This window comes from Schistocerca cancellata, chromosome 8, assembly GCF_023864275.1.
Source record: "Schistocerca cancellata isolate TAMUIC-IGC-003103 chromosome 8, iqSchCanc2.1, whole genome shotgun sequence".
Classification (NCBI taxonomy): domain Eukaryota; kingdom Metazoa; phylum Arthropoda; class Insecta; order Orthoptera; family Acrididae; genus Schistocerca; species Schistocerca cancellata.
Window position 1 is genome coordinate 204,487,726 of NC_064633.1, and position 26,220 is coordinate 204,513,945.

The following is a 26,220-nucleotide window of genomic DNA, read 5'->3' on the forward strand; positions in this document are numbered from 1 at the left end:
TGTTTCACCTTCTAAGTATTCTGCCAATGAATCGCAGTCTTTGATTAGCTCTACCCACAGTATTACCTATGTGATCGTTGCAATTTAGGTTATTTGTAATTGTAATCCCTAAGTATTTAGCAGAATTTACAGACTTCAGATTTGTGTAACTTAACGCGTAATCGAAATTTAGCGGATTTCTTTTAGTACTCATGTGAATAACTTCACACTTTTCCTTATTCAGGGTCAGCTGCCACTTTTCACACCATACACATATCTTATCTAAATCATTTTGCAGGTCGTTTTGATCATGTGATGACTTTACAAGACGGTAAATGACAGTATCATCTGCAAACAATCTAAGACGGCTACTCAGATTGTCTCCTGTGTCGTTAATATAGATCAGGAACAATAGAGGGCCTGTAACACTTCCTTGGAGATCGCCGGATATTACTTATGTTTTACTCGATGACTTTCTGCCCATTACTACGAACTGTGACCTTTCTGACAGGAAATCACGAATCCAGTCGCACAACTGAGGCGAGACTCCGTAGACATGCAGTTTGGTTAGAAGACGCTTGTGAGGAACTGTGTCTAAAGCCTTCCGGAAATCTAAAAATATGGAATTAATTTGACATCCCCTGTCGGTAGCACTTACTACTTCGTGAGTATAAATAGCTAGTTGTGTTTCACAAGAACGATATTTTCTGAAACCGTGCTGACTATGTGACAATAAATCGTTTTCTTCGAGGTACTTCATAATTTTCGAATGCAGTATATGTTCCAAACCCTACTGCAAATCGACGTTAGTGATATGGGCCTGTAATTCAACAGATTACTCCTACTTCCCTTTTTGGGTATGGGTGTGACTTGAGAAGTTTGCAATCTTTAGGTACGGATGTTCCTGTGAGCGAGCTGTTGTATATAATTGCTAAGTATGGAGTTATTTGTATCAGCATATTCGGAGAGGAACCTGACTGGTATACAATCTGAACCGGAAGCCTTGCTTTCATTAAGTGATTTAAGCTGCTTTGCGACACCAGGGATATTTATTTCTATGTTTCTCATCTCGACGGTTGTTCTTGATTGGCATTCAGGAATATTTACTTCGTCTTCTTTGGTGAAGGAGTTTCGCAAAATCGTGTTTAATAACTCTGCTGTATTGGCACTGTCATCAGTGACTTCAACGTTCTTATCGTGCAGTGAAGGTATTGACTGCGTCTTGCCACTGGGGTGCTTTATGTATGACCAGAATCTCTTTGGGTTTTCTGCCAGATTTCGAGACAGAGTTTCATTGTGGAAATTACTGAAAGTATCTCTTGTTGAAGTATGCACTACATTTCGAACTTCTGCAAAACTTTGCCAGTCTTGGAGATTTTGCGTTCTTTTAAATTAAGAAGTCTTCGAGCCACTCACATTTCTGGGAACCTATGCCATATCCTTGTACCTTCGTTATCGGCCGGCCGTGTGGCACCGTGTCAAACGCTTTGCGGAAATCTAGGAAAATGGTATCCGCGTATTGCCCTTCATCCATAGTCCTCAGTATATCATGTGAGAACAGGACAAACTGAGTTAAGCACGGGCGATGCTTTCTAAAACCATGCTGATTCATGGTCATAAGCTTCTCAGTCTCAAGAAAATTTATTATATTCGAACTGAAAATACGGACAAAGATTCTGCACTAAACAGAAGTTAGGGATATTGGTCTGTGACTTTGCGTGTCCGTTCTTTTGCCTTTCTTATATACTGGAGTCACCTGTTGTGCTGGGCGAGAGGTTCATGATAAATGCAATCTACAGGGTTATTACAAATGATTGAAGCGATTTCACAGCTCTACAATAACTTTATTATTTGAGATATTTTCACAATGCTTTGCATACACATACAAAAACTCAAAAAGTTTTTTTAGGTATTCACAAATGTTCGATATGTACCCCTTTAGTGATTCGGCAGACATCAAGCCAATAAACAAGTTCCTCCCACACTCGGCGCAGCATGTCCCCATCAATGAGTTTGAAAGCATCGTTGATGCGAGCTCGCAGTTCTGGCCCGTTTCTTGGTAGAGGAGGTTTAAACACTGATTCTTTCACATAACACCACAGAAAGAAATCGCATGGGGATAAGCCAGGAGAGCGTGGAGGCCATGGCATGAATTGCTGATCATGATCTCCACCACGACCGATCCATCGGTTTGTAGCAATTGTAAACGGTAAGGCTTCTGCTTTAGCCTTTTCCGTAAGATTTTCCAAACCGTCGGCTGTGGTACGTTTAGCTCCCTGCTTGCTTTATTCGTCGACTTCCGCGGGCTACGCGTGAAACTTGCCCACACGCGTTCAACCGTTTCTTCGCTCACTGCAGGCCGACCCGTTGATTTCCCCTTACAGAGGCATCCAGAAGCTTTAAACTGCGCATACCATCGCCGCATGGAGTTATCAGTTGGTGGATCTTTGTTGAATTTCGTCCTGAAGTGTCGTTGCACTGTTATGACTGACTGATGTGAGTGCATTTCAAGCACGACATACGCTTTCTCGGCTCCTGTCGCCATTTTGTCTCACTGCGCTCTCGAGCGCTCTGGCGGCAGAAACCTGAAGTGCGGCTTCAGCCGAACAAAACTTTATGAGTTTTTCTACGTATCTGTAGTGTGTCGTGACCATATGTCAATGAATGGAGCTACAGTGAATTTATGAAATCGCTTCAATCATTTGTAATAGCCCTGTAGGTAAGGAGCCAATGCCATAGAGATCTCTTTGTAAAATCGAACTGGGTTTCCATCCGGACCTCGTGATTCATTTGGTTTCAAATCTTTCAGACGTTTCTCTACGCTGATTTGTAGACTGAAGCTTTTCCCTGCCAAGGGAATGTGTTCTATTTGAACTGAGAATATGTTCAGTGATTCTGCAGCAACCCGATCTTAGGGATATTGGTCTGTAATTGTGCCGTTCCGTCCCTTTATCCTTTTTACATATAGGAATCACCTGCGCTTTTTTCACTCGTTTTGGACTTTGCACTGGGCAAGAGTTTCACGTTAATGAAAGCTAAGAAAGGGGAGAGTAATCTTTATAAAACCGAAATAGTATTCCATCAGAACCTGGCGACTTGTTTGTTTCAAACTCTTTCAGTTGCTTCTCTGCGCTAGAGATGCTTGTTACTATGCCCTCTATATGTGAGTCTTTGCGATGGTCAAACGACGGTATTTTTTTACGCCTCTCTTGCGTGAACGATTTCTGAAATGTGAAATTTATAACTTCGACTTTACTTTTACTATCTTCTACTCCCACACTAGACTGATCAACGAGTGACTGGACAAAAGCGTTAGACCCACTTAGCGATTTTGCGTAAGACCAGAATTTTCTCTGGTTCTGGGCAAGATCTTTTGCTAAGGTATGACGGTGGTAGCTGTTGTAAGTTGCACGCACCTATTTATTTATAAATGCACGAATTTTTATTAAGATTTGGCTGTCGTCATTTGCACGTTCTCATTTGAACCCGTACAAATCGTCTGTCGTTCGTCGTAATTTTTTGCTCTTTCATGACAACTAATTATTTAAATTCTTTCTACGTTGTGTTGTAACGTCTGTAACGATATAATAGTATTATTTTTATTTTAGCAAAATTACTTTTTTCTAAGGGCTAATATGATGGACTAACTGTGAACTGTGCCATTGGTAAAGAAGAAAACACTCTTATATGTAAATCATGAAACCATAACGTAATTTGGACGAGCTAGCTTCGTAACTGCTGTACGTTAACTTTGTAAAGCAGTCTCAGTCTTTTATCTGACATACTTCTTTTTTCACTTCCTTCGTTACTCTTCCCTCATAATAGCCGTGAACTTTTAAGATGTATGTTAATAAAAGCAAGTCTTGTGGTCCAGACTTTATACCAATTAGGTTCCTTTCGGAATATGTGGATGCATTAGGCCCTTACTGAACAATCAGATACAACCGTTCGCTCGACGGAAGATTCGTACCCAAAGACTGGAAAGTTGCACAGGTCATACCAATATGCAAGAAGGGTAGTAGGAGTAATCAACTAAATTACAGGCCCATATCGTTAACGTCGGTATGCAGCAGGGTTTTGGAACATATATTGTGTTAGAACATCATGAACTGCCTCGAAGAAAACGGTCTATTGACACACAGTCAACATGGGTTTAGAAAACATCGTTCTTGTGACACACAACTAGCTCTTTATTCACATGTGTTGAGTGCTATTGACAAGGGATTTCAGATCGATTCCGTATTTCTGGATTTCCGGAAGGCTTTTGACACTGTACCACACAAGCGGCTCGTAGTGAAATTTCGAGCTTATGGAATATCGTCTCTGTTATGTGACTGGATTAGTGATTTCCTGTCAGAGAGGTCACAGTTCGTAGTAATAGACGGAAAGTCATCGAGTAAAACGGAAGTGATTTCTGGCGTTCCCCAAGATAGTGTTATAGGCCCTTTGCTGTTCCTTATCTGTATAAACGATTTGGGAGACCATTTGAGCAGCCGTCTCCGGTTGTTTGCAGATGACGCTGTCGTTTATCGACTGATACTGCTGCGCGGTGTGGGATCCTTACCAGATAGGACTGACGGAGTACATCGAAAAAGTTCAAAGAAAGGCAACACGTTTTGTATTATCGCGAAATATGGGAGAGAGTGTCACAGAAATGATACAGGATTTTGGCTGGACATCATTAAAAGAAAGGCTTTTGTCGTTGCGACGGAATCTTCTCACGAAATTCCAATCACCAAGTTTCTCCTCCGAATGCGAAAATATTTTGTTGACACCAACCTACATAGGGTGGAACGAGCACCACGAAAAAATAAGGGAAATCAGAGCTCGTACGGAGAGATATAGGTGTTCATTCTTTCCGCGCGCTATACGAGATTGGAATAAAAGTGAATTGTGAAGGTGATTCGATGAACCCTCTGCCAGGCACTTAAATGTGATTTGCAGAGTATCCATATAGATGCAGATGTAGATGTTCCTACATGCGATAATAATTACTCATTTTCGTTCAACCATTGTCTCATGTTCCTTTATTTGATACCACTAATCTTATTAATATGCTTTTGACAAGTTATGAAGTCGAAGTATGGGTGAATCATATTGTTGAACTGAAATAACATACTTGAGCGATATCTGTTCAGCCGTCATCTCACCGAGATAACTACGAACTGTAGTAATCATTCAGTTAATGAAGTCCGACGGCCCAGTGCGAATAAAACTGACGCACTTAAGATATGCCTAACTTTCAGAGTCGCGAAAACTTCGAGAGAGCAATATTTTTGGTCTCGTGAAACTTCACTTCTCGTCAATTTAACTCATGCACAGCAAAAATGGGAGAGTTAAACGCCACTCCGTAGCAAATTTTCTGTACTCGGCTATTATGTGACTGCATAACAGATATTGAGAATTCTCATCCCTCTCTTCTGTCGTTCCCATTCATTTTTAAAGACTTGTGGCGGTAGATCGCTAGGCTGCTTCTTTTTGTGTAAAGAGCCACTTTCTTTATATCATGAACAATTACTGAAGGGCAAAGAGCTCTACACACCACGATTCTGCCGAGCTGAAGAATGTCGTGTCGACGAAAAACCGTCGCACAGCAATGCTGAAAGAAACGTCTCGTTGTACCGAGTACTTCCGAGAAGGCCCGAGCAAAGCCGAGAGAAGCCGAGAAAGGCCGAACCTCAGCCCGCACGCATGCAGTGCAGCACACTGTGCTCCCATACGGGTTTGCACGCCGTGGACGATCCTGCCATAAGCAATCAAAAACTCCAGATTTTTACATGCATGGGGTTTCACTCGCTTATTTGTCTTTTTCTCAAAACAAAAAAATCCCGGTTTCTATTTTTTCATCACAGGAATTCCTACTTTCCTTAACTGTTTCCATCTCGAAAATGGGCACATTATTTCTCATTGCAGGGTTATCAACGAAACCACCAGGTATGAAAAACCGCAGTCCAAAGATGCTTACATCTACTTTTATACCCCGCAAACTATCTTATAGTGTGTGGCGGAGGATACTTCTGACACTACGATCATTCTCTCCGTCCCTCTCCCCCCTCTTTCCCTATCCCATTTGTGAATGATGCATGGAAAGAACGGTATAGATAAATCTTTGGATGCTCTCTAACATCTCTTATTTTCTAGGCTTGATCATTTCACAAGACATTTGTGGGAGGAGATAATACATTGGCTGACTGTTCTTGAAATGTACACTCTCAGAATTTCAGATAGTAAGCCTCTTTGCGCAGCACAACGAATCTACATCTACATCTACATTTATACTCCGCAAGCCACCCAACGGTGTGTGGCGGAGGGCACTTTACGTGCCACTGTCATTACCTCCCTTTCCTGTTCCAGTCGCGTATGGTTCGCGGGAAGAACGACTGCCGGAAAGCCTCCGTGTTCGATCGAATCTCTCTAATTTTACATTCGTGATCTCCTCGGGAGGTATAAGTAGGGGGAAGCAATATATTCGATACCTCATCCAGAAACGCACCCTCTCTAAACCTGGACAGCAAGCTACACCACGATGCAGAGCGCCTCTCTTGCAGAGTCTGCCACTTGAGTTTGCTAAACATCTCCGTAACGCTATCACGCTTACCAAATAACCCTGTGACGAAACGCGCCGCTCTTCTTTGGATCTTCTCTATCTCCTCCGTCAACCCGATCTGGTACGGATCCCACACTGATGAGCAATACTCAAGTATAGGTCGAACGAGTGTTTTGTAAGCCACCTCATTTGTTGATGGACTACATTTTCTAAGGACTCTCCCAATGAATCTCAACCTGGTACCCGCCTTACCAGCAATTAATTTTATATGATCATTCCACTTCAAATCGTTCCTCACGCATACTCCCAGATATTTTACAGAAGTAACTGCTACCAGTGTTTGTTCCGCTATCATATAATCATGCAATAAAGGATCCTTCTTTCTATGTATTCGCAATTCGTTACATTTGTCTATGTTAAGGGTCAGTTGCCACTCCCTGCACCAAGTGCCTATCCGCTGCAGATCTTCGTGCATTTCGCTACAATTTTCTAATGCTGCAACTTCTCTGTATACTACAGCATCATCCGCGAAAAGCCGCATGGAACTTCCGACAGTATCTACTATGTCATTTAAATATATTGTGAAAAGCAATGGTCCCATAACACTCCCCTGTGGCACGCCAGAGGTTACTTTAACGTCTGTAGACGTCTCTCCATTGAGAACAACATACTGTGTTCTGTTTGCTAAAAACTTTTCTTGTCACGTGTGCCAATAGAGTTTGTTGAGCATGTCCATAACACTCTCGCAACGATTAAAAGATCCTCAGCCGCGTGCATGGTTATATAAATATTTGTGCTTCTACAATCTCTTTGCATAGTGTTGCTCAGATACTGTTTCGTTGTCATGTCTGGAGGTGGCACCGCTGTGGCACTGTGACTGAGATTAAGACGGAGCAGAGTTCACAACCAGGCTGTCTGCTGGGATTGGCTGTTTAATTGTGTGGTGTCCTCCCCACTCGTGTAATATAGGATGCCTAGGCTGCTGCTTTCTTGGATGGCTAAACAAAAATTCAAGAAAATCACATTACCATAAAGTAGATGGTGTTTATAAATGAATATCGGGGTTTTATCGCTTTATGATATTTATTATATTGAACTTACAGTTGTAAATGATATGTCAGATGAAAGAGCAACTCTAACAGTTTTACCAAGAATCTTATAAATGTTCAATGTGAGCACCATTTGTCACAGCCGGCCGCGGTGGCCCAGCGGTTCTAGGCGCTTCGGTCCGGAACCGCGCGACTGCTACGGTCGCAGGTTCGAATCCTGCCTCGGGAATGGATGTGTGTGATGTCCTTAGGTTAGTTTGGTTTAAGTAGTTCTAAGTTCTAGGGGACCGATGACCTCAGGTGTTACGTGCCACAGTGCTCAGAGCCATTTGAACCATTTGTCACTCGGCACACATCAAGTCTATAGCCGAGTTCTTCCCAAACGTTGATAAGTGTGTGTTCAGTGATTGTAGCAACAGCTGCTTCAATCCAGTTTCTTAATTCAGGGAGGTCTGCTGGTAGCGGAGGCACGTACACACGATCCTTGATGAAGCCCCAAATGAAACAATCGCATGGCGTTAGGTCCGCTGAACGTGGAGGCCATGCAAAGCAAGCCCTGTCATCGGGCCCCTTGCGGCCTATCCAGCGCGTGGGTACAGTGAAGTTCAACCAGTCACGTACTTCGCTATGCCAGTACTCACATTGAACACTTATAAGGTTCTTGGTAAAACTGTTTGAGTCGCTCTTTCATTTGACATATCATTTATAATTGTAAGTTTAATGTAATAAATATTATAAAGCGTCAAATCCCCGACATTCATTTATAAACACCCTGTAGATTGCCAATACTTGGCGTCTTTACAATGATTGGTCGCAAGCAACTGGAGACATGCAAATAATTAATGTCCTTCAATGTGTACAATTTCCATGCAAATAAATGAAACTGTTCCCGAGTCACATCTCGTCTTCCAGTGCGGCTCTTCAAGTGCGGCCGACGCTAGGCGGCGCGTCGCTTTTATTTTGTTCGCATAGAGCCAACTTCTGCCGTGGTGACGTCCTAGTCAACGTTCTATTGGCTGACGTCGTCTCACAGCCCTCGCTGCTGTATCGTTCTTGATTTTCGTACCAGCACTCTTCGTTAAGCCGTAAAGCATTGAGTCTCGCTTGTAATTATAGCTCGTACCGGGGAGCCATTGCAATCCGTCTAACTTGTCACGGATGGCCTGGGTCTGCCTTATGGACTGTGCCTCCACCTGCTAGAGAGTTTCAGCTTTAGCCTGCCTGGGTGCTGACGGGCCATGTTCTGGAGTTCGATTTTGGCGTGTTCCCTGCTGCTTTGGTGGCGGACATCCATGACTGATATTCGCCTCATACAGTAGCAATGGTGTGCATCATTTCTTGTACGCAAAAGACCTTCTGTGCAGTCATTTCCTATGTGTCTTTTTTTTGCTCTTGCCATAAACTGATTCGGATCAAGAATGGTGGACGTGGTTTGACTGATGCCTTTAACCTGGATCAGCGTCCTGACCGTAAGAACCAGACTAAGTCAAAAATTTATTTGATTTTAAGAAGGTATCACTTTCGAAAAGTTGTTTTCACTTTGCATTGTAGGCTTGTTTGTTTTCTAACTTAAAATTTTAGGGTCTCCTATTCTCTGAATTTAAGTACCTTTTCTTTTCAGTGCTCTTAGGCCAAATGGACACAATTCTATTTCCTCATGTCTCTTTTGTGTTTGGAGTCCTGCGTATTGCCTCTCATTTACTTGCTATGTAAATGTAATTTATGTTCTGTGTGTATGTTTTAAAATCTGTACTGAAACAAGCAACAGTCCGGGGTGTCGGTCTGAATCGAGTCGGTTACTGCATTTGTGTAGTTTATGTGCTCTATGACCTTCACTTGGCAGCCCTTTTGCTGCTTGTAAAAGTAGGTGGTAATACTTGCCGTCTTGTCAAAAAAAAAAAAAAAAAAAAAAAGGTTCAAATGGCTCTGAGCACTATTGCACTTAACTTCTGAGGTCATCAGTACCCTAGAACTTAGAACTACTTAAACCTAACTAACCTACGGACATCACACACATCCATGCCCGAGGCAGGATTCGAACCTGCGACCGTAGCCGTCGCGCGGTTCCAGACTGCAGCGCCTAGAACCGCTCGACCACCCCAGTCGGCGCTGTCTTGTCAATAAGTCTGTTGTGGGTGTGCTCTCTCGTAATGTTTTGCGGTTCCTGGCCGGATGAAGAGAGGGTGGTGTAATAGGCGGGTGGCCGGTTTCCTCTCACTACAACACCAAATGCACGCGTGGGTAAAATACTCTTTACTACAGGAACCAATTGAGTACTTAACTTCATTGATGTCCAATTTGAAGTTCTGTGGTTAACAGCAATCAAATAAAATGTACTAATTCTTGAATCTTGTCTGTGTATCACAACTACACTCATGCGCATAAATTAAGGATAATTGCAGAATGTGGTGCCACACAACGTGTCACTACACAGAACGGGCGCTAATAGCATAGGCGCATTGAGGACACACACGACACAGATTTGTAAGTCCACGGTATTGGTGATAAGTTGAGAAAAAGATGTGCTACAAAACGCCTCTGTTTCATGCGCATGTACCCCGACATCAATGCGGGATATGATCACCATGCACACGTACAAAGGCCGCACAACGGGTTGGCGTACTCTGAATCAGGTGGTCGAGCAGCTGCTGGGGTATAGCCTCCCATTCTTGCACGAGTGCCTGTCGGAGCTCCTGAAGTGTCGTAGGGGTTTGAAGAAGTGCAGCGATACGTCGACCGAGAGCATCCCAGACGTGTTCGTTGGGGTTTAGGTCTGGAGAATAGGCAGGCCACTCCATTCGTCTGATATCTTGTATTTCCAGATACTCCTCCACGATGGCAGCTCGGTGGGGCCGTGTGTTATCATCCATCAGGAGGAAGGTGGGACCCACTGCACCCCTGAAAAGGCCGACATACTGGTACAAAATGACGTCCCGATACACCTGACCTGTAACAGTACCTCTGTCAGAGACATGCAGGGGTGTACGTGCACCAATCATAATCCCACCCCACACCATCAAACCACGACTTCCATACAGGTCCCTTTCAAGGACATTAAGGGGTTGGTATCTGGTTCCTGGTTCACACCAGAACCCGGCGAGAATCACTGTTCAGAGTATACCTGGCTTCATCCGTGAACATAACCTGGTTCCAATGACCATGTACTGTGTTCTTAACACCAGGCTTTACGGGCTCTCCTGTGACCAGGGGTCAGTGGAATGCACCTTGCAGGTCTCTGGGCGAATAAATCATGTTTGTTCAGTCGTCTGTAGACTGTGTCTGGAGACAACTGTTCCAGTGGCTGCGGTAAGATCCCGAGCAAGGCTACCTGCAGTACTCCGTGGCCGTCTGCAGGCACTGATGGTGAGATATCGGTCTTCTTGTGGTGTTGTACACTGTGGACGTCCCGTACTGTAGCGCCTGGACACGTTTCCTGTCTGCTGGAATCGTTGCCATATTCTTGAGATCACATTTTGTGGCACACAGAGGGCCTGTGCTACGACCTGCTGTGTTTGACCAGACTCCAGCCGCCCTAGTATTCTACCCCTCATAACGTCATCAATATGTGTTCTTTGAGTCATTTTCAACACACAGTCACCATTAGCACGTCTGAAAACGTCTGCACACTTACTCGCTGCACCGTACTCTGACATCCACCAACACACCTCTGCGTATATGGACTGCTGCTAGCGCCACCGTGCGACGACCGCATATCAAATGCACTGCATGGTCATACCCCGAGGTGATATAAACCCACAAACGGCTCACCAGAGCGTTGTTTCACCATATATCAGCATTATCCTTGATTTATGAGCATGAGTATATATGCAATGACTAACGTTCCTTCCCGTCACAGCTAGCTAAGGTGCGAGCCGACGACTGTCACTGTGAAAGACTAGAGCACAGTGTGACGTATTGAGGTGCAGTGCGAACTGAGTCCCGATGCGACGTACTGAGGTGCTGACATTGAGAGACTGTGACAGCTCGGTCGGCGGCGGCGACCTATATGCACGCTGCCCAGGGGGCGTTATCGTCGTGTAGCCTGGTGGCGTGTCTTGGTCTTCTCTTGTCATAGGCGCGCCAGGTTCAGCACCTGCTATACAATGTTTCCTAGAGCCTATCGGTGTGCTGGCGAAGGCGTACGCCAGCACAATTTCCTTTAATAATTTGGAAGTCACATACTGTATTACTACAGTCACCTCAATCTGTTTCACATAAGTGTATACCGTAGACCAGGGGCGGGCAAACGTTGCACGCGGCTCATGAGCACACAGCGCTGCACGTGTGCTGCTCGCGTGCAATCGTCGAATGGGACAGTGGTGACAGCTGGCAGGTTGCGGCAGTGTAGTACCAGGCTAAGCTGCGGACGTTGAAGCAAAGCGACCACTACGTAGTGAACGTTGTATTTCAAGAACCGGAAAATGCAGAGTGAAACAAGGAAACAGAGAAGTGGACATTTGCTATCTTTCAAAAAGGAATGGGAGAATCATTTTTTCTTTGTGCAAAAACGTGAAAATTCGAAATGTATAATATGTGACAGTATTCGTGCTGGTCAGCGGAAGTTTAATATTGAACGCCATTATAATAAATTTCAGTATGTTCCCGTACTTAGTGCAATAAAAGAGGAAATTCTCAAGCGATTTGGGGATATATCATATTTATCCCAAGGTTTTGAATAGTTCTCGAGACAATTTTCTGTTTCTGTAGATGATATTCATCCCAGTTTGCAAATGGAATTAACAGATCTACACTGTAGATTCTACAGCGTAATTCTCGTATGAGAGACAAGTTCCTTTTGGCAAGACGGGTAATAGATTTTTATCACAACTTTCCACAGCAAGAGTTTCCTCGTCTCCATCGTGAAGCCGCGAAGATAATATGTTTGGCTCGACATACGTTTGCGAGAGATTTTTTTCTGTTACGAAAATTAATAAGTCTCGGTTAAGAGCAAACATCAGTAATGAAAATTTACGTAACTGTTTGCGTTTGTCTGTATGTAGAAATTTTGGTCCAGACGTTAAACGTATTGTAAACTCCACCTGTGATAATTAAATACAACGTATCGTAGGTAATAGGTACTCTTTCAGACCATGACCATAAGATCTTTCAAGCACTCGTACTAACCTTATTTCTTCATTCAATAAAGCAGGCCAGAAAACAAAACGCATTACAGAGGAAGAAGCGGAGAGACACTATGGTGGGGAGGGGAGAGAAGCGGGTGGCCAGCTCGCCCCTGTGTGCACGCAGAACACCTGTTTACTGCACACGTGCAAGTGCACCGCACACGTGCAGGATTCCTGCCCGCCCCTGCAATAGACTATTATTTTGAATTCTCTTCTGTCCACAGCTCGTAGTCTCGCGGTAGCGTTCTCGCTTCCCGAGCACGGGGTCCCAGATTCGATTCCCGGCGGGGTCAAGGATTTTCCCTGCCTCGAGATGACTGGGTGTTGTTGTGTCGTCATCATCATTCATCGCCATTACGGTCGGAGAAAGGCAATGGCAAACCACCTCCGCTAGGACCTCGCCTACTACGGCTGTGCGGATCTCCCGCATTTACATTTACATTTACATTTACATTTATACTCCGCAAGCCACCCAACGGTGTTTGGCGGAGGGCACTTTACGTGCCACTGTCATTACCTCCCTTTCCTGTTCCAGTCGCGTATGGTTCGCGGGAAGAACGACTGTCTGAAAGCCTCTGTGCGCGCTCTAATCTCTCTAATTTTACATTCGTGATCTCCTCGGGAGGTATAAGTAGGGGGAAGCAATATATTCGATACCTCATCCAGAAACGCACCCTCTCGAAACCTAGTGAGCAAGCTACACCGCGATGCAGAGCGCCTCTCTTGCAGAGTCTGCCACTTGAGTTTGTTAAACATCTCCGTAACGCTATCACGGTTACCAAACAACCCCGTGACGAAACGCGCCGCTCTTCTTTGGATCTTCTCTATCTCCTCCGTCAACCCGATCTGGTACGGATCCCACACTGATGAGCAATACTCAAGTATAGGTCGAACGAGTGTTTTGTAAGCCACCTCCTTTGTTGATGGACTACATTTTCTAAGGACTCTCCCAATGAATCTCAATCTGGTACCCGCCTTACCAACAATTAATTTTATATGATCATTCCACTTCAAATCGTTCCGCACGCATACTCCCAGATATTTTACAGAAGTAACTGCTACCAGTGTTTGTTCCGCTATCATATAATCATACAATAAAGGATCCTTCTTTCTATGTATTCGCAATACGTCCCCTATGCTCTGTCAAGGAGTGTGGGATCCCATCATCATCATTAAGATTATGTATATTAGTGAGGTAACAATCTTCTCCGGCTGCTTCATGTCCATACACATAATTTTTTTTAATTTTTGCTATCGTTTCACATATGAATGTGTTCTAATAATTAGCGAGGCAACATTGTGCTACGCCACAGGCGTGTGTATAACTTTTTTTTTAAATGTCGGCCACCTGTTGCTGTATATTACGGGAACGGTTATTTAAGCATTATGCTAAATTTTCAGAGTATTTACCAGAATTCAATGTGTTCAAATTGGCCTCTGTGGCATGTAAGTACCGCTTGTTTTTGTAAATTTGAAGTTTCGCGTCTATGGTTAAAAAAGTAATTACTTTTAAGGATATTTTGTTTACGCTCACCACCTATCTACTGCCAGATCCTACTCCCCATCAGTTTAGACAGCGAAATGCGCCGCACTATGTTGGATCTAAATCTTCTGTTAATGCCAGAATGACACGGAAGTACAGTCCGAGGAAGTGCTTTGTAAATGACTTTATTCATGGGTGAATTACATCATCTTTTCCGTCAATCATTCCCATCCTGGAGCATGGTTCAAATGGTTCTGAGCACTATGGGATCCTGGAGCATGGTTTTTTTACAATTTGTCAGGTGTGGTCATATTACGTCAGGTCGCTCCTAAGTATTTTACGCTCGTTAATGTTTCCGGTGATTTCTTGTCAATAGTGTACTCGAACAACACAGGATCTCTTCGGAAAATGTTACGTTTATTTTCGTCCAGCGTTAACGCCGGTCCCTATACCTCTCGGACATCCCATCCAGGGCGTCCTGCATTTAACTGCATTGTTCTGGCGGTTCAGTGTTCCCATACAAGACAACATTGTCCGCATACAGCATCAAGGAGCCTCCAAAGTTATCCCACGGATTATTAACATAAACCGTAAAAAGTTAACAGCCCTGCCACACTCCCTTGGGGTAGTCCGGAAAGTATCCTTCCATTTGGCGATTTTGTTCTCATAAAGAACAACATATTAAGACCTCTCTGCCAGTAAATACTCTGTTCAATCACAGATCTAACTTTTGTTTCTCCACTGAAGTACAGTGCGAAACTGCGTATAACGCCCTCCTGAAGCCATGGAAGACGGCATCAGCCTGGGACCCGTTGTTTACGGCGGGCTGAATCTCATGGACGGACAGAATGGGTTCAGTTTCGCAAGATCTCCATTTGCGGAATCCATGCTGATTTTTTAAGAGGAGGTTACCAGTCGCCAAGAACGTCATAATGCGCGAGTATGAAAGTATTTGTATGGAGTGTAGCCATGTATGGTAGTGAAACGTGGACGATAAATAGTTTAGACAAGAAGAGAATAGAAGCTTTTGAAATGTGGTGCTACAGAAGAATGCTGAAGATTAGATGGGTAGACCACATAACTAATGAGGAGGTATTGAATAGAATTGGGGAGAAGAGGAGTTTGTGGCACAACTTGACTAGAAGAAGGGATCGGTCGGTCGGACACGTTCTGAGGCATCAAGGGATCACCAATTTAGTACTGGAGGGCAGCGTGGAGGGTAAAAATCGTAGAGGGAGACCAAGAGATGATTACACTAAGCAGATTCAGAAGGATGCAGGCTGCAGTAGGTACTGGGAGATGAAGAAGCTTGCACAGGATAGAGTAGCATGGAGAGCTGCATCGAACCAGTCTCAGGACTGAAGACCACAACAACAACAACATGAAACATGTTCCATGATTCTACAACAGATTAATGTCATCGATCTACAGTGATCAGCTAAAACATTATGACGACTGCCCACCGCGACGTTCGATGCCGCCCGGTGGCGTTGCGGTCACGTGACGCGGTAACTCAAGTTTGTAAGTGGAGCAGTCACGGGCGGGGAATCACCCTAGCGAAGATGTTGTTGTTGTGGCCTTCACTCCACTGACTGGTTTGATGCAGCTCTCCTGTGCAAGCTTCTTCATCTCCCAGTACCTTCTGCAACCTACATCCTTCTGAATCTGCTAAATATATTAATGTATCCATTTCCCTTTTTAAATTTTCTAACCTACCTGCACGACTAATGGATCTGACATTCCACGCTCCGATCCGTAGAACGCCAGTTTTCTTTCTCTTGATAACGACGTCCTCATGAGTAGTCCCAGCCCGGAGATCCGAGTGGGGGACTATTTTACCTCCGGAATATTTTACCAAAGAGGACGCCATCATCATTTAATCGTACAGTAAAGCTGCATGCCCTCGGGAAAAATTACGGCTGTAGTTTCCCCTTGCTTTCAGCCGTCCGCAGTACCAGCACAGCAAGAACGTTTTTCAGTATTTTAAACATAGCTGCACAAAAGCAACGGTTCCACGTAAAAAAATTATGAATAGCCAACGAGTTGCAATGGATAAAGAATACTTTACCTAGGTTTCAACAAATTTAAAATTGTCTTCTTCAGAAAGTGGCAATTTTACATTAGTATGGACTAATGTACCATCGCCGTTTTTACAAATGTCGGCATAGATCCATTTGTCAAAATTAAAATATAGCCCTAGAAATAGGGTTTGTCACGTAAATATAAATTAGTACAATATTTTAATATTTTTATTATATATTTTTATTATATTTACGTGACAAACCCTATGTCTAGGGCTATATTTTAATTTTGACAAATGGATCTATGCCGACATTTGTAAAAACGGCGATGGTACATTAGTCCATACTAATGTAAAATTGCCACTTTCTGAAGAAAACAAATTTAAATTTGTTGAAACCTAGGTAAAGAATTCTTTATCCATTGCAACTGGTCGGCTGTTTATAATATTATTAAGAACGCTTTTGTTAGTGTTACAAGGCCAGACCAGTCAGTCATCCAGACTGTTACCCCTGCAACTACTGAAAAGGCTGCTGCCCCTCTTCAGGAACCACACGTTTGTCTGGCCTTTCAACAGATACCACTCCGTTGTGGTTGCACCTACGGTACGGCTATCTGTATCGCTGAGGCACGCAAGCCTCCCCACGAACGGCAAGGTCCATGGTTTATGGAGGGAGGCTAGCGAAGATATGGGCTGGAACTGGGGAAATCCATTGAGATAAGCGACTTTTTTAAATGGCTCTGATCACTATGGGACTTAACTTCTGAGGTCATCAGTCCCCTAGAGCTTAGAACTTCTTAAACCTAACTACCCTAAGGACAACACACACATCCATGCCCGAGGGTAGGATTTGAACCTGCGACCGTAGCGGTCGCGCGGTTCCAGATTGTAGCGCCTGGAACCGCTCGGCCACTCCGGCCGGCCGACTTTGATAAAAAAAAAGCCATTAGGCAGATCCTGTGATCGAGTATCTCGAAAATGACGAAGCTGGTCGAATGTTTGCGTACTACTGTCGTGGGCATCTACGAAAAGACAGTGGAACTACCACTAGGCGCTAAATGGTTGGACGTTCACGATTCTCCACAGGGCGTGGGATTCGGAGGCTTGTCTGCTCTGTAAAGCAGGATAGATGGTGATCTGTGGCATGTCTGCCGAAAGAGCACAATACTGGTGCACGCACAAGTGTTTCCGACCACAGTGTCTATGATACGTTATTGAACATGGAGCTCCACAGCACACGGCCCCTACATGTTCACATGTTAACCCAACGGTACCCAACGTCTCAAAAATGAGATCGACAGGAAGTGCAAAATGGCTAAGCAGGGACGGCTAGAGCACAAATGTAAGGATGTAGAGGCTTATCTCACTAGGGGTAAGATAGATACTGCCTACAGGAAAATTAAAGAGACCTTTGGAGAAAAGAGAACCACTTGTATGAACATCAAGAGCTCAGATGGAAACCCAGTTTTAAGCAAAGAAGGGAAAGCAGAAAGGTGGAAGGAGTATATGGAGGGTCTATACAAGGGCGATGTACTTGAGGACAATATTATGGAAATGGAAGAGGATGTAGATGAAGATGAAATGGGAGATACGATACTGCGTGAAGAGTTTGACAGAGCACTGAAAGACCTGAGTCGAAACAAGGCCCCCGGAGTAGACAACATTCCATTGGAACTACTGACGGCCTTGGGACAGCCAGTCCTGACTAAATTCTACCATCTGGTGAACAAGATGTATGAAACAGGCGAAATACCCTCAGACTTCAAGAAGAATATAATAATTCCAATCCCAAAGAAAGCAGGTGTTGACAGATGTGAAAATTACCGAACAATCAGTTTAATAAGCCACAGCTGCAAAATACTAACACGTATTCTTTACAGACGAATGGAAAAACTAGTAGAAGCCGACCTCGGGGAAGATCAGTTTGGATTCCGTAGAAATACTGGAACACGTGAGGCAATACTGACCTTACGACTTATCTTAGAAGAAAGATTAAGGAAAGGCAAACCTACGTTTCTAGCATTTGTAGACTTAGAGAAAGCTTTTGACAATGTTGACTGGAATACTCTCTTTCAAATTCTAAAGGTGGCAGGGGTAAAATACAGGGAGCGAAAGGCTATTTATAATTTGTACAGAAACCAGATGGCAGTTAAAAGAGTCGAGGGACGTGAAAGGGAAGCAGTGGTTGGGAAGGGAGTAAGACAGGGTCGTAGCCTCTCCCCGATGTTATTCAATCTGTATATTGAGCAAGCAGTAAAGGAAACAAAAGAAAAGTTCGGAGTAGGCATTAAAATCCATGGAGAAGAAATAAAAACTTTGAGGTTCGCCGATGACATTGTAATTCTGTCAGAGACAGCAAAGGACTTGGAAGAGCAGTTGAACGGAATGGATGGTGTCTTGAAGGGAGGATATAAGATGAACATCAACAAAGGCAAAACGAGGATAATGGAATGTAGTCGAATTAAGTCGGGTGATGTTGAGTGTGTTAGATTAGGAAATGAGACACTTAAAGTATTAAAGGAGTTTTGCTATTTGGGGAGCAAAATAACTGATGATGGTCGAAGTAGAGAGGATATAAAATGTAGACTGGCAATGGCAAGGAAAGCGTTTCTGAAGAAGAGAAATTTGTTAACATCGAGTATAGATTTAAGTATCAGAAAGTCGTTTCTGAAAGTATTTGTATGGAGTGTAGCCATGTATGGAAGTGAAACATGGACAATAAATAGTTTGGACAAGAAGAGAATAGAAGCTTTCGAAATGTGGTGCTACAGAAGAATGCTGAAGATTAGATGGGTAGATCACATAACTAATGAGGAAGTATTGAATAGAATTGGGGAGAAGAGAAGTTTGTGGCACAACTTGACCAGAAGAAGGGATCGGTTGGTAGGACATGTTCTGAGGCATCAAGGGATCACCAATTTAGTATTGGAGGGCAGCGTGGAGGGTAAAAATCGTAAAGGGAGACCAAGAGATGAATACACTAAGCAGATTCACAAAGATGTAGGTTGCAGTAAGTACTGGGAGATGAAGAAGCTTGCACAGGATAGAGTAGCATGGAGAGCTGCATCAAACCAGTCTCAGGACTGAAGACCACAACAACAACAACAACCGTCATTTACAATTACAATGGCCACAGGACTACAGCCATTCGACAGTCGATCAATTGAAATGTGTCAGCTCTTCGGGTGAACCACATTTTTGCGGCACTAGGTCGATGGTCGTCCCCACAAACGCCGTCATCAAGGTGGACGTTCAGCGCGTCGCGGGAGCAGGCTGGTGGGAGCAATATTAGGCTCTGGGAGACATTCTCCTGCACTTTCATGGGACCTGTGGTAATAATTAGAGACACACCGACAGCTGCTAACCACTTGCATCACTTCATGCTTCATGTCTTCCCCGACGGCGATGTCGTTTATCAGCAGTATAATTGGCCGCGTCTCGGAGCCAGAACCGTGCTACAGTGGTTCGAGGACCGTTTTAGTCAACGCACGTTGGTGTCTCGGTGATCAAATTCACCCGATGTTAATTCTGTGGAACCCATCTGGGTCGCTATTGGATGCCATCACCGCATACGCAAATCAGCGGTCCGTTATTTATGCAGAGTACATGACCTTTGCGTAGACATATAATGGCAACAAACTGTCGGGTCCTTGATGCGCAGAATCTGTAATGTATTTCGGTCCAAAGACGGACAGACAGGCTATTAAGTAGTTGGCCATAACGTTTTGGCTCATCAGTATGTGCCGGCCGCTATGGCCGAGCGGTTCTAGGCACTTCAGTCCGGAACCACGCTGCTGCTACGGTCGCTGGTTCGAATCCTGTCTCGGGAATGGATGTGTGTGATGTCCTTGGGTTAGTTAGGTTTACGTAGTTCTAAGTCTATGGGACTGATGATCTCAGATGTTAAGTCCCATAGTGCTCAGAGCCACTCGAACCATAGAAAAAAGTGTGTGAAATTTTATGGGACTTAACTGCTAAGGTCATCAGTCCCTAAGCTTACGCACTACCTAACCTAAATTATCCTAAGGACAAACACACACACCCATGCCCGAGGGAGGACTCGAACCTCCCCCGGGACCAGCCGCACAGTCCATGACTGCAGCGCCCCAGACCGCTCGGCTAATCCCGCGCGGCATTTGAACCATCATCAGTATGTGACTACCGTTAGGAGGGTACATCAAAAAGTAAGTTACACATTATAGCAGGTCAAGTAAGTTTCATTGAATGCTATACCGTACTTCATAGTGACTTAGATCCACGACAATATTTTTCAACATACTCTCTAAGCCTATGCAAACAACGGTCGGAATACCAGTCATTCTATCAACGATAGAAATGTGCTTTTTGACCAGGGAGCTGTTCGAGAACTGCTGGTGAGCTTTATCATCATTGGAAAATCTTTTTCCCCTCAAATATTCTTTCAGTTCGCTGACAAGATGTAAATCGCATGGTATAAGAGCTGGACTTCCCCGATGAGCGTCATCCGCATCTCTACGGCCTCAGTCAAATTGTTGGCACCGTTTCACTACGGCTGGACGCGATATTGCAATTGCTCCACGTACTGCCAGAATTTCATGGTGAATCTGTATTTAAATTAGACGCTATGTCCACAGGAATAGCACATTCGCGCGTACTTCAGCTTTGGACTATGTTTTCAGTTACTGCGTCATCTCATTCCCACACTATGATGCACCTTTTATCTGTACCGCAGCAGAACTGGTCTGCAGGAAATTCGGAACACGTACTCTCTTCCTGACAAAGCACCACTCTTGCGACGCGTTAATCTTAGTAGGACTGTTGATACTTTTAAAAACGTCGGGAATCCGGCGTATCGATATTTAAAAAACATCGTTACCGGCACTCGATATATCGAAAGAGAGTTATCGATTTGCTGTCGGAAAAAATATCGATATACCGGCAAAAACAATATCGGCTGCTCATTGTGAATATACTGTCAGTTTTAGAGGATTTATTATTAGATTATTAGATTATTATTAGATATTCTCTGCATCATCAAGCCGGCAGCCTGCTTATGCCCCTTAGAGCAAGAATTGAAAGGGAAACGGTGCACCTTCACGCTTGACGATAACCAGTTTGCTAACAATGGTAACTGCATGTAAGTGGCACAAGAAAAGGTGTCAGTTGGGCCCATTGTTCGGTTTCGTCACATATCGGGTTTGTCTGTAACACCTCACGTCGACTTCCCTGTTTGTTTCATTTTTACAAACGCCAGCGACCTAGTGGTTATAGTGTCAAAACTGCGTGGTGCAGTCAAACGCTGCAGTTGATGACACCGACCGCAGATTACGTCAGCATTTCCCCTCACACCTCTCTGCTCCCCCCCCCCCCCCCCCCCCCCCCGCAAAGACCAATCTTGTCGTTTAGATTTTTGTTCATCAGATTCAGCAACTGTTTTTGAAGAATACCGATGTTTTTAACGCAACTGGTGTGCTATTTCTTCAAATCGGATATCTTGCTATCCCCCCCCCCTCTCCCCTGTGCAATTGGACTTCTTCTTTGTTGCGTCTATACTTGCTTCACACAGTCATAGAGAAAGACTGGACGTGACGAAAGCTAAAAAAGTATTAAGATTCCTTCACACATCGAAAATAAAATTATGTTCTACTGCAATTTCAAAAGAACAACTTCAAATATTTATCTAAAATTACGTAAAAAAATCATAAAAAATAAAAATATGGGTGCTCTATATTGAGATTTCGACATCGATGTATAGACATATCCGTGAATATACATCGCCAATTATTATTGATACTTGTTGGTGGGATGGTTCAAATGGCTCTGAGCACTATGGGACTTAACATCTGTGATCATCAGTCCCCTAGACTTAGAACTATTTAATACTAACTAACCTAAGGACATCACACACATCCATTCCCGAGGCAGGATTCGAACCTGCGACCGTAGCGGTCGCGCGGTTCCAGACTTAAGCGCCTAGAACCGCTCGGCCACACCGGTCAACTGTTGGTGGGAGGTTCGATATATCGGTATATCGATATTTTATTAACAGCCCCAAGTTTTAGTATGGGAAGACATGTATAATTTATTTTTTTAATCCCTACGTATGTGCAACTGCCCAATGACCTTTCTTGACGACGGGATTGGACCGAATGTCCGGTGTTTTTTTTCCAATCGCTAGATACCCTTCGTTATTCCAGCGACATACAGTAAAGTGCTGCTAGGAGGTGTACGAGGTCCTTCGCATGGTCACTGTAGAACTCAAAGGGTATTTGGTATTTCACCAGGTCCAGATGCCTATGCAATGATGAACTGTCATCTTTGATTTTCCTGCTGCGCGATCTCCATATCTGCCACTTCGACGTTCGTGTGATGATTGGAAGGAGGTCCTCCGCGGTGAAACAATCTGGGAGACTGAATTCAGTTTTTCGGCCGTTTCGTTGCCATTACGGTCAGTGAGCGTTCTATATATCCCTATTTTTATTATTTATTTATTCACTCTACCTTGTAGCTTATTACCTAACAATCTGCAAGGCCTTTATTTACTGTCTACAGTTTCTTTTCTGCGCTTATATGAAATAAAATGACAACGATTCTATGTTAAAAACATAGAAAAATATTACTACTGTTGCTATTCTCTATTAATACTGCTAAAACTACTACCATCACCATCAATGTTACTACTACCGCAAAAGTGGGTAATTTCATGACACCTTTGGTAACACAAACGTACACATACCTACTACGACATTTAATTTCCGTCTATATGCATTTTATAGCATTTATACTTCAATTTTAAGGGCAATAGAGTTTTTATACAACGCGGTATTCAGACTATGGAATATTAACTGGCACAAAGTTGCCTGCAGCTTAGGACAACATTGTGATATGGCGTCTAAGACAGGAAAGGTAGAGTCAAATTCATCTGCAAAAAGAGGACTGACCTAATGTTTCTTTATGCACACAGTTATAACTTCGTTACAAACTTGCTCTGTTTTATGAGTGTTTTTATCAATACAGAGAAAAACATTTGTTACAAATGTTCTCGGTTTTATGAGTGTTTTTATCAATATACAGAAACATATTTATAACAAAGTTTGTCAAATTTTTGAGATTCATTTATCTTCGTTTCTTAAAATGCAAATAATTATGGGCATGTACTAACTCTAACAAAATAAGAACGAAAAGAAACTAAACTGCATTAAGCAAGGTAATTAAACACAACTTTTGCCCTCTTATTTCTGCATCTGTTAAGTGGAACCGTTTGTGTGTGTGTGTGTGTGTGTGTGTGTGTGTATGTGGAGGGATCGGGAGAAACAGGTCACAACAGTTACATTTAAAAGAATATCCTCTAAGCAAGATAATTAGTTCAAACTGTCAAACTGTTTTAACACTTACTTGCAAGTTCAGTGGTATGAGAAAAATGTCATTACACATTTAATATAGTATTCTCAGCAGGTGTATGTTATATTTAAAAAGAAAGTTATAATGCGAAATAAAACTATTTTTTGCTAAACCACTCACAAATGTCTCTAATTTTGTCAATGAGGCTTATTTTCTACAATTTTAATTGTCACAGTTGTTTTTGCAGGTGTGTGTTCTGTCAAAAAGTTATTCCTTTAGCGTATGAAAATAACTTTTTACCCTTTCCAGTGACTGAAAGAAATTTTTTAAATGTAACTGTTACATGCAATGGTCTGTGCATATAACTTATTTATATCGACTTACGTCCAGTTAGTCAGTTCTTCAAATTTTTCAGCAGTAGCAGAAAGTTGCCAAGAAATCTACAAATACGCTTTTCCACCTGCATACAAAATGGCCTTATGATCAGCTCAGGTGTAATGTATGTGCTTGTAGATTGCATTACTAATGGTTCAGATGGCTCTAAGCACTATGGGGATTAACATCTGAGGTCATCAATCCCCTAGACTTAGAACTACTTAAACCTAACTAGCCTAAGGACATGACACACATCCATGCCCGAGGCAGGATTCGAACCTGCGACCGTAGCAACAGCGCGGTTCCAGACTGAAGCGCCTAGAACCGCTCGGTCACAGAGGCCGGCGCATCAATAATGGCAGCAATACACTAGAACTCAGAGCAGCAGAACTATGTGTTGAATTTTGAGCCGAGTTACACTACTTATGAACGAAAAGCTACAGCGCACTGTTGCCTCAAAGTAATGCCTGAGTCACAGTGTTGTCCACTTTTATTGTATTGCATCTTCGTCCAACATAATTATTTCTGCTACCACCGTGATACCTTGTTACGGAAAATTGCTTATGTATTCAACAATATTTTTGCATCTTAATTTGCTCATAGTCATTCAGTAGCACCATGTTCTGTACGTTCACCATCGATTCTGTGACCGTTGCAGAGGACGTTGTGAAGGAATCTGAAATCTTCGTCCTTTTCACTTGAGATTGCAGTCTTTGTCTGCACATTTTCCTCCTGTCCTTCCTGTTTACGAGAGAAAGTCCTCCGTTTCTCTGGCGCGTTGTCATATTCATGGTCGATCATCATTGTATGAGGATCTGTGTTTCTAGGATTCCTTGACTGCGCAGACCTGTACTTCGGAGGTGCTCTGTTCCTGTAATGCAGTGGGCCGTATTGGTTCTAATGGCAATGTGTCTCCAATGTCTTTTTGGACACTGCATCAGTTGTTGTCGAGGATTTGCCAGATTGATGTATGGTGTAGAATCTCCATAACGTTTAGTATTCTCTGCTGATTCAATGTAGCCACCTAGCATTAGCCAGAACCATTTACGAAGGTATTGCCAGATAGTTTGCTCCGGAGTGCCTTCTTCTCCGAAGGCACATTCATTTATTCCTCTCCTTCTTCTGATTCGGAGCAAACACTTGGCATGTGGACCGTCGCCTGTCGGAACGTGGGTCAGCCCTCCACTGTCATAATCCGAGCATTTGTATGATGTTTGGGAAGAAGTTGTAGGTTCGTCTTTCTCTTTCGCCACCATCCCAGCTTTCTTACCAAAGGAGGAAGATTCGATTTTTACTTGTTTTCGGTCTGTGAACCGAACTCCTACGAGATTCTGTTTCTTATTTATATAAATGATATGCCTTCTAGTATTACAGGTGATTCAAAAATATTTCTGTTTGCTGATGACACCAGCTTGATAGTGAAGGATCTTGTGTGTAATATTGAAACAGTATCAAATAACGTAGTTCATGAAATAAGTTCGTGGCTTGTGGAAAATAATTTGATGCTAAATCACAGTAAGACTCAGTTTTTACAGTTTCTAACACACAATTCAACAAGAACCGATATTTTGGTCAGACAGAATGGGCATGTTATAAGCGAGACGGAACAGTTCATGTTCCTAGCAGTTTGGATAGATAGTAAGCTGTTGTGGAAAGCCCATGTTCAGGATCTTGTTCAGAAACTAAATGCTGCTTTATTTACCATTAGAACAGTATCTGAAATAAGTGACACTTCAACACGAAAAGTAGTCTACTTCGCATATTTCCATACGCTTATGTCGTATGGTATTATTTTTTGGGGTAATTCTTCTGATTCAAAAAGGGTATTTTTGGCCCAAAAACGGGCTGTTCGAGCTATATGTGGTGTAAGTTCGAGAACCTCTTGTCGACCCCTATTCAATAGTCTGGGAATTCTGACATTGCCATCACAGTATATATTTTCTTTAATGTCGTTTGTTGTTAGCAATATTAGCCTGTTCCCAAGAGTTAGCAGCTTTCACTCAGTTAATACTAGGCAGAAATCCAATCTGCATGTGGAATGCACTTCCTTGACTCTTGTGCAGAAATGAGTTGCAGTATTCTGCTGCATCCATTTTCAATAAGCTACCACAAGAACTCAAAAATCTTAGCAGTACCCCGAACACTTTTAAGTCTAAACTGAAGAGTTTCCTCATGGCTCACTCCTTCTATTCTGTCGAGGAGCTCCTGGAAGAGCTAAAAAATTAAGCAAATTCCAGTGTTACATTGTTGATTTTCTTTATTTAAATTTACGACTTGTCACCTGAATATGTTTTTTTTATATTTCGTTTTATCTGTTTCTAATA